General features: G+C 43.5%; 2 protein-coding genes, 1 long non-coding RNA gene and 1 gene segment (V, D, J or C); 1 reads left to right on the forward strand and 3 right to left on the reverse strand.

The window, feature by feature from the left end:
• Positions 1-17675, reverse strand: part of LOC122203332 (immunoglobulin lambda-1 light chain-like) — a 614033-nt gene that overhangs the window by 471187 nt on the left and 125171 nt on the right. The window lies entirely within an intron of this gene.
• LOC122203331 overlaps positions 1-17675 on the reverse strand; it is an 803799-nt gene that overhangs the window by 429970 nt on the left and 356154 nt on the right.
• The window catches only part of LOC122203328 (immunoglobulin lambda-1 light chain-like), an 814466-nt gene that overhangs the window by 406762 nt on the left and 390029 nt on the right, over positions 1-17675 (reverse strand). The window lies entirely within an intron of this gene.
• LOC122203355 lies at positions 5423-14179 on the forward strand. Its single transcript, XR_006195135.1, has 5 exons — positions 5423-5509; positions 5846-6093; positions 7785-8017; positions 8905-8978; positions 13854-14179. It is a non-coding gene; the product is annotated as an uncharacterized LOC122203355 (long non-coding RNA).

A 17675-nucleotide genomic window follows, 5' to 3' on the forward strand; every position in this document is an offset into this window, starting at 1 on the left:
TTGATTATATTACCAAGGTTTTGCTGGAATGTCACATTTGAGAGAGGCATACATAGACTCGAATATGATCAGACAGCTTTAAGGAACTAACGTTAACTTATGGAGCCAATAAAGCCCTTGGAAATATTAGCCTGCACAGGGATCCCAGCAGCATCACCGAGTAAAGAAGGTCACTTCCTGGCAGGTGCAGGAACCTCAGGATATTTTGAGAACCTCAAGAAGAGAGGAATTCATCCAAATCTATGGGTATCACAGAGGAAGTCTGATGGCAAGAATTTGGCTTGGCTTTTGGCCTTAAGAGGCTGTTATAAGTTCCATCTAGAGATTCCTCATAAAAGTTCTAGCAAAGCAGGTTTTAAAGAACTTACATGGTTAACAACCTTTCTTGTTGGAATTATGTAAATAATCAGGCCATTTTTAAAAAAATCTAGACTCATTTTGCAAACACATTATTATTAATTTGGCTATCCTTAGTAAAAATGGGGTTGATTATAGAGAAAAATATGCTTCAGTAACACACCTTTGTAGATACTAAATTTTACAATTGATCATTATAAACTGGACTAGATCCTGGATTCTTCTAGTGTCTCCTAATGCCTGGCTACAACACTTCAAGGTAAAATTTTTTATTTTTCTCTCAGTTTCTGACAACTGGAATCATTTGATAAACCAAACTTCCCTTTATTCCTGAAGCCCTGCAAAATGAATAGAAATGACTTGATGTAAACTTCAGAGAAATCCCCACAAAAGCTCATGTATAGACAATCTTCCTGCCTGTTGCTCTGTGGGCACCTCAAGAAGGTCACTAGAGACATCAAAACTGCCACCAGGGAAATCCTTCACATCACCACTGCCTGACCTATGCCATCTGAAGATGCTTCCAGTCCGACATCTAGATATCTCATTGGTAGAATTCAGGACTCAAGGTACTGGGTTTATAATTTGTTCCAACCATTAACCTACATTCTTCCTTTGTTTCCATAAGAGTGCTGCTTATCAGTTACCTGATTGCTTGCCCAATATGGGCCTAGCTTTGAGAGCCTCCTTTGAGAGCATCACCGCCTCCTGAAATGAGTTTAACTGAACTGACCTATTGTCAGATTAAGAGACTGGTTCCACAAGAGGTAACAATCTACCTGCTCAACTTCGAATGTGTGAGACTTCAGAGGTGTTTCAGAGGAGGCAACTGTAGGGGTTGAGGTCGGGTTGCCCCAAGATGGGCCCTTTTCTCATGTGGATTATTTTGAGCTGAAGTTAATCTGAGACACTTTGAGGTCAAGAGAAATGTTGGCCCTTCCTTTATCTACATAGAAGAATCCAAATTGGATGGCCTTTCCAGAATAAGTTAAATAAATATATCTGAGTAACCCATCTATATGGCAGGGCAAACAATTGTTTACCAAACATTTACTCTTTTTCATCTTCCTGTGAATTGCATTCCTTCCCTTTGAGGCCCTAGACCCCTAACCCTTCTCCTTAGTTAGAATGACATACATGTCTCTTTTTTCCTGACACTCTTTGGAATTTCTATGTATGAGTGGATTCCCTGAATGTATGCTAATAAGTTTGATTTTCTCCTCTTTATCTGTCTCTTATCAATTTGGTTCTTAGTCCAGCTAGAAGGATCTTTGAGGGGACAGGACATTCTTGTTCGCCGACAGTAATAAAGGGAATACAATAGTATACAATAGATAGGAAAAGACTCAGATTCTTCCTTTATAAGTATTTATTCTTATTAATGCCCTGGGGCATGTGCACTTGGGCTCTATTACCTCACGCATGTGTGCTCTTAGGACACCTGTGCTGTCTTAGGCTGCAGCATAATCTGTGTGTCACTGCTTCCTCCTCAAGGGCAGGTCTCACCACAGAGAAGTCTGCCTTACAGGGGCCTCCACAGAAGCTTCTCAATAAAAGAGGCTTGGAGACAAGGTCTGTGGACCTAGGGGTTTTTGTCTCACTTCCTCCTTATCTGAGTCACCATGAGTAACAGTAGCTGCTCCCACTGCCATGATATGTAGCACAGTAATAGCCTCGTCCTCAGGCTGCGGCCCAGGGATGAGCAGAAGCCCCGCATTGGCCGAGGCATCTTTGGACCCAGAGAAGTGGCTTGGGACCCCCGAGCCCTGGTGCTTATTTGAATCTGAGTAGAACCTCAGCAGATGCCGGGGAGAACTCCCCAGTTTCTGCTGGAACCAGTATATGTGGTAGCCGCCAACACCGAAGCCACTGCTCAGTGTACAGGTGAGTCTGGCTGTTCCCCGAGATGCAGACAGGGAGACGGCTGGGTCAGCACAGGCTGGGACAGGGAACCTGATACTCATAAGTAATGGAACAAGGACAAGAGTATAGTTTCCCAGGGTCTCGGCCAGAGGGGCTGACACAAACTAGAGGGCTGCCCTGTGTCCCTGAAGCTTGTCCTTACCGGCCGAGTAAGACAGGAGCACATGGAGGACAGGAGTCCAGGCCGTGGTGATACAGCACTTAGTCCCCACAGTGGGCTGGGCTGCCCCAGGCCTCCTTTTCTCCTCTACCCTCTGCCACAAGAGGGACTGTCCATGCAAATAGGTGACAGTGACAGTCCAGCCTCTCCTTGAACCCTGGTGCTGGAGCTCAGCTCACACCACACACTGAGGAGGATGGAGGTTGGTTTCAGCCCTGAGGACAGCCCTGGGGAGAGCCCTGAGACAGCACACAGGGTCCCTGAGCAGAGGCCACCAGTCAAGCAGTCAGGTGTTGAGTACACAGCTCTGGTCTCACCCATGTGGCTCAGACATGTGCCCACAATGCCCCCGCTGGCCCCAGTACAGGTTGCACTGTGTGTGAAAGGCAATGTCAGCATCCTGCCTGGGCGAGGGGCAGGCTAGGTCTGGCCAGCCCAGGCCTGGTTTCCACCACCCCCTCCTCAAAAATGAGAGGGATCCCCCCACCCCCACTCGAGCCCCTCACTAGGCCGCAACCTTCTCACCACTATGTACCCCTTAGATCCCTAGAATGGTCTCAGGTGTTGAGTTAGGGACCCTCACTCATGGGTTTTCATTAGTGGGGCTGGGGAGCCCTGTGACCTGGAGATGTGTCCTGCTGTCAGCACAGCAGAAAGAAAGAGGCCCTGGACCAGCCACATCCCATCGTTTGAAAAGATGGAGAAGTTCCTTCTCCCCCTGACCCCATTTTCCATTAGAGGCATGTTCATATTCCTGGTCTCACCTTGTATTCTTCTCCTGTACATCCCTGGTGGGGTTGCAGGGGTTCCATCAACAAAGACCATGGACGAAGGGATTGAGAAGAGGCTGCTCTGCATGGACAGAAAGACAGAGGTCAGCTCCCTGGGACACATACCTCAACACAGCTGTTTCAGGAGGACCTGGGGCTGGAACCCTGACCTGAAGGTGAATGGGTCTCCATGAAGAGGGCAGAGCTTAGGGTGGAGCTGGGACCTGGTGGGAGGAGAGACTGAGGAATAAATCCAGGGGGTGAGGTCTGGGGGTCCCAGGTGACCCCAAAAGTGCGCTTTGAGTGGCTAAGCTGAGGCTAAGTGACAGAAAAGAGGGGTTTCACAAAGTCCTGTTTCCATAGGGACCCTCACATCAGAAGATGACATGGACCACCCATTAGACTGGAAAATACTTTGGTAGTGGGGTGTCCTGAGGAGGTATTCTAGGAGAGGCCTGGGGACCCACACAGCTGCCTCTGTCTGTCCCTAGCACCTACCTTCTCAAGGAAAATATTCAGAAAACTTTTCTACTTCTCTCTGTCTCTCTCTCTCTCTCTCTCTCAAACACATAGAGAATTGTCAAGTGAATCAGTGGTGATGGGCATGTGTACTATGACATTTCATACCATGAATGATACTGAATTTGTTGTAAACATGGTAACTGTCTCATTTTGTCCTAAAACTTCCAAGTGTCCCATAAATTCTGTGTGTGGTCATTCCCCTTCCTGTGACTAATTTTCTTGAACAAATCATAAAAATGTGTGTGACTGGGTGTCTATTTCTTACCAAAGACACACATCTTACATTTTTGGGGTTATCTAAAATATAACATTAAAAATAATTATATATAGGTATATGTCATGTAACATATAATTATTCACCGACCCATTCACCACAACAGAAATGCACTGTGAAAATATCGTGATATGTTTTTCTTAATTTCTCAGTGAAGAAGCACCTTTCATACACACAATGACAGAGAGATGGCTCGTGAGTCCATAGAGACAGAGGACACTAAGTACAGAGACTTAGCTGCACACAGAAAAGAAGTATGTAATATCCATAATGATGAGAAGCATTTATATACATTCATAATTCTATTCTTGCATAAATATGACTAAATTTAAACTTCTAATAATGCTCCTTTTTATTAAGTGTACAATATTATTTTAATAGATTATTCTATTATTAAATAATTATTAAATAATTATGTTAATTATATAACATTAATTATTTTAAAAGTTTATTTATTTATTTTGAGATGGGAGGCGGGAAGCAGAGAGAAAGAGGGAGAGACAATCCCAGGAATGTTGCACACTGCCAGTGCAGAGCCTGATGTGGGGCTTGAATCCATGAACCGTGAGATCATGACCTGTGCCGAAACGAAGGGTCAGATCCTTAACCAACTGAACCACCCAGGCACTCCTTATCACTGATATTTTGTACCCTTTGCTCTTTTTGATTTAACCTGGAACAAATTATAAATTGTTTTAGAAGTGTCAAATGACTCAGGAGTGGTAGAAATGGATGGGTAAGGTATGTCAAGTCAAAAATGTGCCTGTGTTTATTGTCAACAAGCCAGCTTTTGTCCTCTTCACCCTGAAATTTTCTTTCTCAACCACAGTTGGAGGGCAGGTCATTTTCCGACAAATATCTTGTTTTGAAAAACAGAGAACAATAATTGTGACACTGAGATTCCCTTTTGAAACAAAATATTTAGTCTTCAATGGCACACTCCTAGATGTAGACATACAATTAAATAGACAACAGCATGTGGACCCCATAGTGTGGGGCATGTGATCACTCTGGAAATTGAGGGTGACAAGGTAGGACACAGGCTAGTTCTTACTGGGCCTGGGAAATCCCACTCACAGTGGTTTTCCTGGGTCCTGAGTGGGCTCAGCTGTAGGAAAGTCACACCCATGGGATCTACTTCACCCCTTTCCCTGGAGCAAGCTCAGAGTTTTTCCAGTGATGGTGGAGCCCCCCCATTCACCCTCTTACGTTATACAAAGTGGTTGTCAGTCCTTAGGGCCCCATACCTGACCCTCAACCCAACCTGTGCCTGACACCCCTCTCTCTGACATCCCAACTGAAGGTTCAGGCACCCTGTCAGTTTGCCAGGCCAGCTCCATGCCTGCCATTCCTCCTGGGCCTGTGTCCTCACACAGCGCCTCACAATGAGTCCCTTTGTCACTGGGCCACCATCCTCCTGGACAGTGCTCAGCACAGGAGTCTGGGAAGGAAGCGAAGCGCTCTGCCCTGACCTTACAAAGAGCACACTCTATGCCCTGGAAGGTCTGTCAATTTGCTGGAATGGCCCAGGGACATCTGACCCGAGAGAAGCTTTCTTAGGGACAATTATTTTTCTTCCTATTGATTAATAATAATAATAATAATAATATCACTCCAGAGGTTCTGGTCGTATGAAATATGGATCAAAAAGCATAGTTTTGTTGTCATCATGAGTTTTCTTTTTGTTTTAAGTTTTCCTAAGACATCAGAACCTTAAATGGGAAATTGAGAGGAGATCCAGAGTGGATCAGAATCTACTTCCAGGTGTAGCTAATGTTAAAGGACAAACATACAACCCACTAAGTTGAAATTTCTGATTGCCTTTATTCATCCATTCAGGAGCCTGGCAACATCACATCTGACAAAGAAGGTGCTTAGAGGAGTCCTAGGAAATGGAGGCTTTCATAGGGAGAAGCTGGGCGGGACAAGGAAGGTATCAGTCAGAAAAAGGGTTGTTTCTGGCAAGGTCACCTTCCCTTAGGGGAACGGCAGGGAGTCCCATCAGGCAGATTATATCACTCGTGCTGACCGGGAAATTCCTGATGGTTTGGCTGAAAACTCAACTCCTGGAGAGACTGAAACTACAGGTAGGTTAGGTATGAAGTCTTTGTAGAACTTAATATAAGTGACTCCATTTTGGGCCTATTGTTTCTTCTTAACACTAGAATATGTCAAAGTTATTTTATTTTAAAATGGGAAAGTACCCAGAGCAGTCCGAGGATCCAAGGAGGGGCAGAGAGAGAGAGAGAGAGAGAGAGAGAGAGAAGCAGGGCTCAAGCTCACCCAAAGCAGGACTCAAACACACCCAATGTGGGACTCAGACTCAGGAGCCGTGAGATCATGACCTGAGCTGAAATCAGATGCTTAATGACTGAGCCACCAAGGCGCCCCCTAGAGCAGTCTGACGTTTTTGTCCAACTTCTTCATCTACTTCTATCACTGTGTCTGTCACCAACATCAAATGACTGACAGTAATAGTCTGCCTCATCCTCTGATTGAAGCCCGGAAATGAGCAAAATCCCTGCATTGGCAGAGGCATCTTTGGATCCAGAGAAGTGGCTGGGGACCCCAGAGTCTTGATGCTTATTTGAGTCTGTTACATAGGTAAGGAGGTAACGAGGAGGGCTCCCTGGCTTTTGCTGGTACCAGAATATGGGGTAAATATCAATCCTTTCACTGTTGAGGGTGCAGGTGAGTCTGGCTGTTGTTCCCAGAGATGCAGAGAGGGAAGGCGGCTGGGTCACCACAAATTGGGAGATGGAACCTGCAAACACAGACATGCATGGGTGATGGGGCAGAAGCCTGGGTAAATGTCTTCAATGCTCTGAGTCAGAGGGGCTGATGCAGGCTGGGAACTGAGAACTTGCCCCAAGGCCTATCCCTACATGTGCAGTGACAGAGGAGCACTAGGAGGAGAGGAGTCCAGGCCATGGTGACACAATTTCTGGTGCCCACAGTAAACCTGACTGCCCCTGGCCTCCTTTTGTCTTCTACCCTCTGCCGCAAGAGGGGCTGTCCATGCAAATAGGTTCCATCTAGTGACTGCCCAGCCCCTCCCTAAGCCCTGGTGCTGGAGCTCAGCTCACACCACACACTGAAGAGGATGGTGGTTGACTTCACCCCTGGGGAGAGCCCTGGGAAGAAGCATCTGTTGAGACAACACACAGGTCCCTCCTCAGGGAACTCTGCCACTCCAGAGAGGACATAGCTGCTAAGTTCTCAGCAGGGAGACCTGGTCCTCAGGTCCAGGCTCCTTTGAGTAAATGGTCCTTACTGAGCAGCTGTGTAGGCTGTCTCACAGAGCCACCTGCCTGTCACAGGCCCAAAGCCCTGAGAGCCCAGCTGGTTTCTGCAACTCACCAGGTCCCTATCTATTCACACATCTGTGATCTGATTTACTGATAGTGTGATTCCATAGTGCTGTCCATGATTACTGTAGTGTTTTTCACTCTCAGAAGGAGTCCTGGTCTATGTGAGATGCAAAAGTTCACCTAAATTACAACGTAAGTTGCTGGCACTCCAGAGATGATACTGCAAACATCATATCTCTCCATTTGTATGCAATTTAGAATATTGACATATGTAGGTAAGCATGTTTACACAAACTCTGGATCTTGAAGATTTTCTTCTGTTTTCTTCTGAAAGATTATAGCTTTATGTTTTACAGTTAAGTCTAGGATACATTTAATGATTTCTTTTTTTAATAAGAAGAGAGGCTTAGGTGAAATTAATTTCCCCCTATGGATATCTAATTGTTCTGTGGTCATTTGTCCAAAAGGCTATCCTTCTAAAAGATTTTTTCAACTTTGTCAAAAATAATTACCTACAAGCCAGCTTTGGACACTTTGCATGCCGGATCTCCTCCTTTTCCTGTGCTGGTTATTTGTGGTGACCATGAAGAAGACCCTGAATCCCAAAGCCAAGGTGGCCCAAGCCCAGGTGGCACAGGTGGTCAGCATCAGAGTGGGCCTGGGGCTGCAGAATGTGCTGAGGACCAGCTTGGGGCCTAAGGTAATCGTTCCCTGACCCAGTGGTGTAAGGTGGTTAGGGCAAAGCCAAGGGCCCGCATCTGTTGTCTTAGGGTTAGATTGTCTATCTCATTTAGATCCCCCCTTATGCCCTTGATAATGGGGGAGGGTGCTCATAAAGGATTTTATAAAGGGAGAACCCCATCTTCTTCTTTAGCCTCCCATTTGCAGTTGCAGTCTGCCTTCCTGAAGGTCCCTTATCTCTCCCTGCCTAATGTTAACCCTTTCCCTATTTATTTCTTCCCTGGAGTAGGGCTTATAACTGCTGTTAGGGAACAGGGACGATGACCATTCTGGCTTCTTCAAGCTGATAATGGATGGTGTAGGGGTACAGCAGTTAGAGTCTACCCAAGGGTCGGTCGAGTGGCCCACAGTATGGTTTTACAGGAAGGTTGGCAGGCATGAGGCAGCATAAACATTAGCAGACACAAAGAGAAAAACACAAAGTAAAGATTATACTGGCCGACAAGATGGCATCTTAAGATAATGTGTATAGTTTATCAAACCTGTCAGACAATCTAGGAGAGACCCTGACTTTGTAAACAACATATGTCAGAGAATCTCTCATAACCCAGGTGATGGAGGAGCAGGAGCAGTAAGTAATCAATTTTTAAGAGTTTGGCCCTAATTTAATTAAAAAAATTTAAAGCGTCTAATGCTTGTGAGGTGTTATTTAGAGTCTTGCTGAGTATAAGAAGACAGTCTGCTTTATTTTGAGATGTAAAACTTTTTTAAGAGCCAGGAGTTCTACTAGAGAAAGAGTCAAAGCAGCCATTTACCACTAATTGCAAAATTTTAGGTAATCCAAACCTGGGTATTATTTTATAAAGCAGAACTTTTATTATTTTTTGTGCCTTTTTTGTCTCACAGGAGAAGGCCTTTACGCAGTTAGTAAAAGTATCAGTCCATACCAACAGATGTTGGAATTCCTTAGACCTTGGCACGTGAGTGAAACCTAATTGTTAGTCTTTCCTGGATAGCCTCCAGTTCCTTGGGTGCCTGGGAGAGCAAGTTTGTGGTTGGAAGGATTGTTTTTAAGACATACTTTACAGACTGATACTACTTGTAGAACTGTCCTTGACAAATTTTTTTCCCAGTAAACATCCTTTGGACCATTTGATAAGTTTTGTCCCTCCCTGAATGAAAGGCCTTATGCTGTGTCTTAATGATCTTTTAGCCCTGTGAGCTTGGTAATGCTAATTGCCCTGCTCTGTTTGTAACTATTCCAAGGGCTGGAGACAGTGTCTAGGAATCAGACCCCAGTGTATTATTATTTTTTGGGGGGGAAGAGTAGGTGGGATTGAGTCTCCTTTAATAATTGATAGAGCAGGCAAACTATTTTCCTGGACCCTGGTATATACAGCCTACGATATCCAGTAATTTCCAAAAACTCATGCAATTGTTTATCTTCCCTGGAGTTAGTAGCACCACAGTCTCTAATTTAGTTATAATGTCCCTTCCTAACAAGGGAGTAAGGCCCTCTGGCATTATCAGGAAAGAATGAGAAAAATTAGGTTTCTCCATATACATCCTAGGGGCTGAGAGAAAAATTTAGTTAGAAGTTTTCTGGAGATGCCTCTAATCGTCATGCTGCATTTGGATAGTTGGTCTGGAGTGGAAAGGAGGACAGAAAAGGTAGCTCTGGTGTTAAGAAGGAAATCAACCAGTGTTCCTTCTATATTTAGAGTTACCCGAGGTTCTGGGTTTCTGATAGACAGTTGCTTCAGGGGAGCCACCGTGAAGAGCCCCAGGCCTTGGTCCCTTCCAGGGACATTGGTTATCCTAACCCTCGCAGATAAAAGTCCCCAAGGGCATTCAGATCTCCAGTGATTGTCTCCACGTTAAGGGACATGGCTTATGGGGTTTTCATTTTGGTTGTCCCCTCTGAGGACATTCTCATTTTAGTGTTCGGAATGGCTATATAAATGGCACTCAGTGCCAGGACCTCAGGAAGTCCAGTATGATGTAGTACATAAGACCACAACTAAGACCTCAGATTTTTTTTTTTAAGCCTCCTTTTCTGTTTTTGGTTTTGTTTTTTTCTTATACCCAATTGGCAGCTCATAAGAGCTCCTCCAGGGTTCCTTCAAAGCCAACAGCCAATTTTTGCATTTTCTCTGAATATCTAGGGCTGATTGAGTGACAAATTTGTCCTGAGGGGTGTCAGGGGAGATAGCCATATATTTAATGAGAGCCTCCCTCAACCTCTCCAGGAAGGCCATTGGGCTCTCATTTTGTGTTTGTAAAATAGTGGCTAATTTAGCATAATTTAAGGGCTAAATCTTAGATTTCCTTAATTTTTTTTCAACACATCTGTCTCATTAAGAGTCTGATTTAACAAAAGCATTGTATTTTTCCAGGTCAACTCAAAAACATACATAATATTCTGAAAAGTCTTTATATACTTATCCAATCAGAAAATTTACCTAGATCTTCTTTTATCTGTCTTAAACCTTGTAATGTAAAGGTTTTTTTCTTTTGGCATTCTAGCTTCTTGTAAGGGAAACATGCCTGTTACATTACGGGGAGGGCCTGGATAAGGCGGGTAGCAGGGAGCAGAATTGTATTATTTTTTTAAATATAGATTGAGGACCCGAGGAGGAGGAGGTTGAGGTGGAAGACTTCCCTTCCTCCTTCTCTAGGTCTGTTTTGGATACAGGGACCTTAATTGTTTCCCCTCCTGATTGCTGGACTTTAGAAAGGGTTGCCATTAAATTAGGATCCACCTTACATTGCTTATATGTATCTCAATTTTTTTCTTAAGGCCCCAAAACAGTGAACATAGGGGAATCCTCCCCATTCCCCTTCACATTTGCAAAACAAGTCCAATTGTAGGATAGTATTGTCACTGATATTTCCCTCTGGTGGCCAGGCTCCTCTTCCAATTTGTATCGGGGCCAAGCCTTTGTGCAGAAGAAAATGAATCATAATGCATTCCAGTGGCCTTGGTTGGGGAATTACCCATCTATAGGAAAAAGGAAGAAAAATTGTCCCTTATCTCATTTTCCTATAGCTGGCCAGGAGAAACCTCATCTCCTGGCTCTGCATTTTGGCTAGCTATGCCACTGGCAGCCAAAAGCCCTGTCAGTCTCATGAGGTGCTGGGAATACTCATTCTTACTCAGGCTTGACCCTACCTCTGAGAGCTGACCTGGTCTTTCCTGTTTTTTTTTTTTTTTTTTTTTTTTTTCTTACCCCTCCGTTTCCTACCTGCAAGACCTTGGAGGGTATGGTTTGTGACCAAGCAAGGTGTCATAGGATGCACTAATTTTATTTTTTTGTCCAACAATAACATATATAGTGATCATTGGCTGTTGAGGGAGGGTGTTAAAGGGCCAAAGTCAAGGTCTATTCCCCTGCCTTTTCCAACAATGCTCACATAAATATGTTTCAGCCATGTGGATGTCCATTTTTGGACTACAGTGGGCTAAGTTTAGTAACATGGCTCCCATGTATCTTAGTAAAAGTCCTTCATTTATCATCCCTCCCTCATAGGGCAGAGGCACCCATTCCTCTGCTAAACAGGAACAACACAAATGTGGAGGATTTGGAGGCCGGCACCAAGGGTATTGCCATCATTTTCCCAGCCTTTGGATAAAGGAGGAGGAATTTTAATCCTAACCCAGTGTACTTTTAAAATCCATTTATTTTAACCTTAATCTGTCCTGACTGCACATAAAATTTCTTTTTAAAGATTTCCCTTCATGAACCTTCTACAACTTTTCTTTGCATTTAGATTTTGTCCCAAGCCATTTCTCTCCAAATAACCAGTCTCATTTAGGACAAAATTACTTTCTTTTACCTTCAACAAAAATATATTTCCGTTTCTTATATCTGCTACTTTTCTACATACAGAGTTGCTTTTCTTATTTTCATCAGTTTTAACTATATTTAGCAGAATTTTAACTCTTAGAAACTTTAGCCTCCAGTGAAAACTAAATAGTAACCAATTGTGAATTCTACGTTACATCAGAATTTTTTTTAGATGGCAAACTTACGAATCCATTAAGCATAAAACATATTTTCCCACAGATCCAAATATCCTTGGTTTCTCTGCAACAAGTCAGAAGCACAAACCCACATCTAGTAATTAGTGCTTTAGCTCCTTATCTCATTAGATATCCAATGAATTCAATCTCAATTTATCATGTAAGCAAAACTTTAATGTTTTAGGTTACCAAAGACTTTGAAAGCTATCTTAACAATTACCCGTGAAAGCCTTGAGACAGACCAAATTAACCATCGTTTTAAGTCACCTTTTTGCTGACAAATTGCAACAGAGATAATAAGAGTTTATTTGACCTTTAGAAACCCTTAAGTAGAAAAACATTTTATGTATTTAATGCTGATAACTCTAAAGACATTTCTATTCTATTTTATTTTATTATTTAAAAAACTTTTTTTCAATGTTTATTTTTGAGAGACAAAGAGAGACAGAGCTGGAGTAGGGAAGGGGCAGAGAGAGTGGGAGACACAGAATCTGAAGCAGTCTCCAGGCTCTGAACTGTCAGCACAGAGCCCCATGTGGGGTTCAAACCCCTGATCCGTGAGATCATGACCTGAGCTGGAGTCAGATGCTCAACTGACTGAACCGCCTGGGCGCCCCAAGACATGTCTATTTTAAACCAACAAATTTAAATCCATTTAAATGCCAAATATGTTCTGTCTGTGTCTATTTAAAAGTTAATAAATTTGTGTCCCACTGGGTATTTTTAACTGAGGCACCAGTGGGGAAATCTGAAGTGTGGGGTCTTCGCTCCAAGATCTCTAGGGTGGGAGGAGGAGCTGATGGTTCCTGAGGCATCGAGGAGCCTGTCACGCAGGCTGACCCCCAGGTAGTGCAGAAAAGGAGGAGCGGAAGGGAAGGCAGAAGAGGAGAGGTGGCCTCAGAAGGCAGAGAAAGAGAATTCCCTGTTTGAAATATTGTCAACTCAGACAGAGGAGCAGACTCCAGGTTTCCTTTCTTTCGTTTTGTTTTCAACTAGGGGAATCACACTGTCCATGTCAGTCCAGAGAATGCAGGGAATTTCCCTGAAACAAAAGGAGTTTTGGCAGCTGCTTGGGAATACTCCTTAAAGTCCCCGTTCTGAGGTAGAATAACCAGAGACAGTTGGCTCTAATTATCAGAGCCACTGACCCAGGAAATGAACTAGAGACAAGTCCCCACACACAGTCACATGGTGACTCCAACCCACCGCCCAGCCCTTAGAGTTTGCGGCTTCATTCCTCATCCCTTGTGGAACTACTAGGGCAACTCTGGGCAGTGATCAGGCTCCCCTTCTGCCTCTTGGGGCAGGTCTGCCAAAACGAACCCGGGTTCTTACCAGTCTGATGGGTGGTGCTCCCTGAGCTGGTTCCTGGGCCTCACAGGTCCTGTTGGCACACACGGGGTCCTTGCCCTGGCTCGCGGAAGGGCAAGTCTCCTGCAGATCAGCGGTCGGCTGGCACCAGGTGCGGCTCCGAGGTTTGTATCCCTGATGGCAAAGGAGGTGGAAATGCACCCTCTCTGAATCCCAGACATGAGCCCCCAAGTAATGTAGCAGGATTCTCCCACAGGGTTGTTACACCAAGGCTTTTCTTTCCAGGAAGCAACTTTATTCCTGCCGGCATCACTCAGTTGGGTTTGTACCCAAAGAACTGAGGACCGAACGCCATGTGGCATAATTTTTTTAATATATTTTTTACTTCTTATTCTCCCATACATGGTAACACACAAACATGTAGTCTGATTAAGTGGTCTCACGTTACAAGGTTGAGAGGGATGTTGTCACTTATGCATATAGTCAAGTTGCCTTGAGGCTTTTTTTTTGCTTTCCTTAGGGAGAGGACCCTACCATACCTCACTTTGCCTGAGCGTCTTTGGAATTTCCATGTCTGTGTGGATTCTCTCTATGTGTGCTATTAAATCTGACTTTCTCTTGTTAATTTGTCTCATGTTAATTTGAATCTTAGTCGAGGTAGAAGGATCTTGAAATAGACAGAACATCCTTCTTTTACAACAGTGGTACAGGAGACAAAGCAGGAAGAAAAGGCTGAGGTTTTTCCTTTAAAACTATTAATTATTGTTAATATATTCCAGACCCTGAGGAACGTGCAGTTGGGATCTATTCCTTCATTTGTGTGTGTTCCTGGGACACCTGTGCTGTCTCAGGCAATAGCATAATCTGTGTGCCAGTCCTTCCTCCTCAAGGACAGGTCTCACCACAGAGGAATGTCCCCTACAGGAGCCTCCACAGAAGCTTCTCAATAAAGGAGGCTCAGAGGTTTTTGTCTCACTTCCTCCTTATCTGAGTCACTGTGAGTAACAAAAGCTGCTCTCACTGCCATGATCTGTGGCACAGTAAAAGCCTTGTGCTCAGGCTGCAGCACAGAGATGAACAGAAGTCCTGCATTGGCTGAGGCATCCTTGGATCCAGAGAAGTGGCTGGGGACCCCAGAGCCCTGGTGTTTATTTGAGTCTGAGTGGAAGCTTGGAAGATACCGGGGAGGGCTCCCTGGCTTCTGCTGGAACCAGTTTATGTAGTAGCTGCCAATATTGAAGCCACTGCTCAGGGTGCAGGTGATTCTGGTTGTTCCCGGAGATGCAGAGAGGGAGGACAGCTGGGTCAGCACAGGCTGGGACAGGGAACTTGCAAACACAGACACTCATGGGTGATGGGCTAGGGGCCAGAGTAAAGTTTCTCAGTATCTGAGCCAGAGGGGCTGATGGAGGCTGAGAACTGTAACGTGGTACCTGAAGCCTGTTTATACATGTGCAGTGAGACAGGAGCACAAGGAGAACAGGAGTCCAGGCCATGGTGACACAGCCCCTGGTCCCCACAGTGGGCTGGGCTGTGCCAGGCCTCCTTTTCTCCTCCACCTTCTGCCACAGATGGGGCTGTCCATGCAAATGACTTCCATCCAATGACTCCCCAGTCCTGGTGCTGGAGCTCAGCTCACATCAGACACTGAAGAAGTTGGAGGTGGCTTAACCCTTGGGGAGAGCTCTGCAAGGAAGCACGTGTGAGACAACTCAAAGCCTCCAGGCCTGGCTTCCTCTGAGTGAATGGTACTCACTAAGCAGCTGTGTATGGACTGCAGGGCTGTCCCACAGAGCCCCCTGTTGATCTCATGTAGAAAAATAAAAAATGAAAAAAAAACTTGTAAGAGATAACTCCTATTAAAAGTAGATCAATACGTACCTGCTTAAGAAGATACAAAATTGGCTCTACCAGAAATACATTGGATGAATATACCAGTTTTAATAGGAAAATGGAAAATGTTCATGTCAAGTAGAAGCATGTGCTCTGAAGAACAACTGAGAACAAGGGAGAGTCCATGACCGTGGAAGTGTTGAAGCCAAAGGACTTTGAACCCCAAAAGTCGAGGAGGTAAAAAACAGTCACGCCTCCAGGAACCCACCGGGACAACCTAATGGGCCATAGGGCTACTTCAATGAACAAATCAAAGCACACCAAGTGGAGGGTCCAAAACATCACTACAAGTAGGGAGATAAAGTAATCAAAGTCACAACAACAGAGAGCAAGTAAACTCTCCAAAAAACACCTCCTGAAAGGCCAGGCCCTGGACAGTGTATGACCCCTTTTAATATAATAGTGCTTGCAGGTGCAGGACACATAACAAGCTTTTCAAACACATAAGAGACAGAAAACTAGTCTAAATGATGAAACAGAAGAATTCTCCTCAAAAGAAATTCCAGGAAAAAATGACAGCTAAAGAATTGATCAAAACAAATGTAAACAATATAACTGACCAAGAATTTATAGTAGTAATCATAAGATTAATTGCTTGGCTTGAAACAAGCATAGAAGATAGCAGAGAATCTATTGCTGCAGAGATCAAGGAACGGAAAAATAATAATGATTAATTAAGAATGCTATAAATGAGGTGCAAAATAAAATAGAGAACATCACAGCAAGGATTGAAGAGGCAGAGGGGAGGATAGGTGAAATAGATAAAATTATGGGAAAAGAGGAAGCTGAGAAAAAGAGAGATAAAAAGATTCTGGATCATGAGGGGAGAATTAGACAACTAAGTGATTCAATGAAATGGAACAATATCTGTATCATAGGCATTCCAGAAGAAGAGAGAGAAAGGGGCCAAAGGTGTACTTGAACAAATCGTAGCTGAGAACTTCCCCAATCTGGAGAAGGAAACAAACATTGAAATCAGGCAGGCACAGAGAACTCCCTTCAGACATAACTTGAATCGATTTTCTGCACAACATGTCATAGTGAAACTGGCAAAATACAAAGATAAAGAGAGAATTCTGAAAAGAGCTAGGGATAAATGGGTCTTAACCTACAAGGGTAGACACATAAGGGTAGTAGCAGACCTATCTACTGAAACTTGGCAGGACAGAAAGGAGTGGGAGTAAATTTTCAATGTGATGAATAGAAAAATATGTTGCCAAGAATCCTTTATCCAGAAAACCTGTCATTCAGAATAGAAGGAAAGATAAAGATTTTCCCAAACAAACAAAAACTGAAGGAACTCATCACCAATAAAGCAGCCCTACAAGAGATCCTAAGGGGGACTCTTTGAGTGAAATTTTGCAAGGACCACAAAGAACAAGAGACATTACTACTACATTACTACTGGAGTAGTCATACTTATATCAGACAGACTATGTTTTAAACTAAAGGCTGTAACAAGAGATGAAGAAGTGCATTATATAATAATTATGGGGTCTATTCATCAAGAAGAGCTAACAATTATAAATATCTATGCACCAAATTCGAAAGCACCCAAATATATAAAACAATTAATTGCAAACATAAGCAATCTTATTGGTAAGAATGTGGTATTTGTAGGGGACTTTAATACTCCACTTACAACAATGGACAGATCATCTAGACAGAAAATCAACAAAGAAACAATGGACCTGAATGATACACTGGACCAAATGGACTTGGAAGATATATTTAGAACTTTTCATCCTAAAGCAGCAGAATATACATTCTTCTCGAGTGCACATGGAACATTCTCCAAGATGGATCACATACTGGGTCACAAAACAGCCCTCAATAAATATAAAAGAATTGAGATGCATACTTTCAGATCACAACGCTATGAAAGTTGAAATCAACCACAGGAAAAAGTTTGGAAAACATCCAAATTCTGGAGGTTAAAGAACAACCTACTAAAGAATGAATGGGTCAACCAGGCAATTAAAGAAGAAATTTAAAAATATATGGAAACAAATGAAAATGAAAACACGATGGTCCAAACCCTTTGGAATGCAGCAAAGGCAGTCCTAAGAGGAAAATACATTGCAACCCAGGCCTATCTCAAGAAAAGAAAATACAAAATCTAACAGCACACCTAAAAGAACTAGAAGCAAAACAACAAAGAAACCCCAAGGCCAGCAGAAGAAGACAAATAATGAAGATCAGAGCAGAAATAAACAATATAGAATCCAAAAAAACCCAGAACAGATCAATGAAACTAAGAGTGGTTTTTTGAAAAAATAAACAAAATTGATAAACCTCTAGCCAGGCTTCTCAAAAAGAAAAGAGAGAGGACCCAAATAGATAAAAGCACAAATGAAAATGGATTTATTACAACTAATCCCTCAGAAATACAAGCAATTATCAGAATACTATGAAAAATTATATGCCAACACAGGACAACCTGGAAGAA

Source organism: Panthera leo, chromosome D3, assembly GCF_018350215.1.
Source record: "Panthera leo isolate Ple1 chromosome D3, P.leo_Ple1_pat1.1, whole genome shotgun sequence".
Lineage (NCBI taxonomy): Eukaryota > Metazoa > Chordata > Mammalia > Carnivora > Felidae > Panthera > Panthera leo.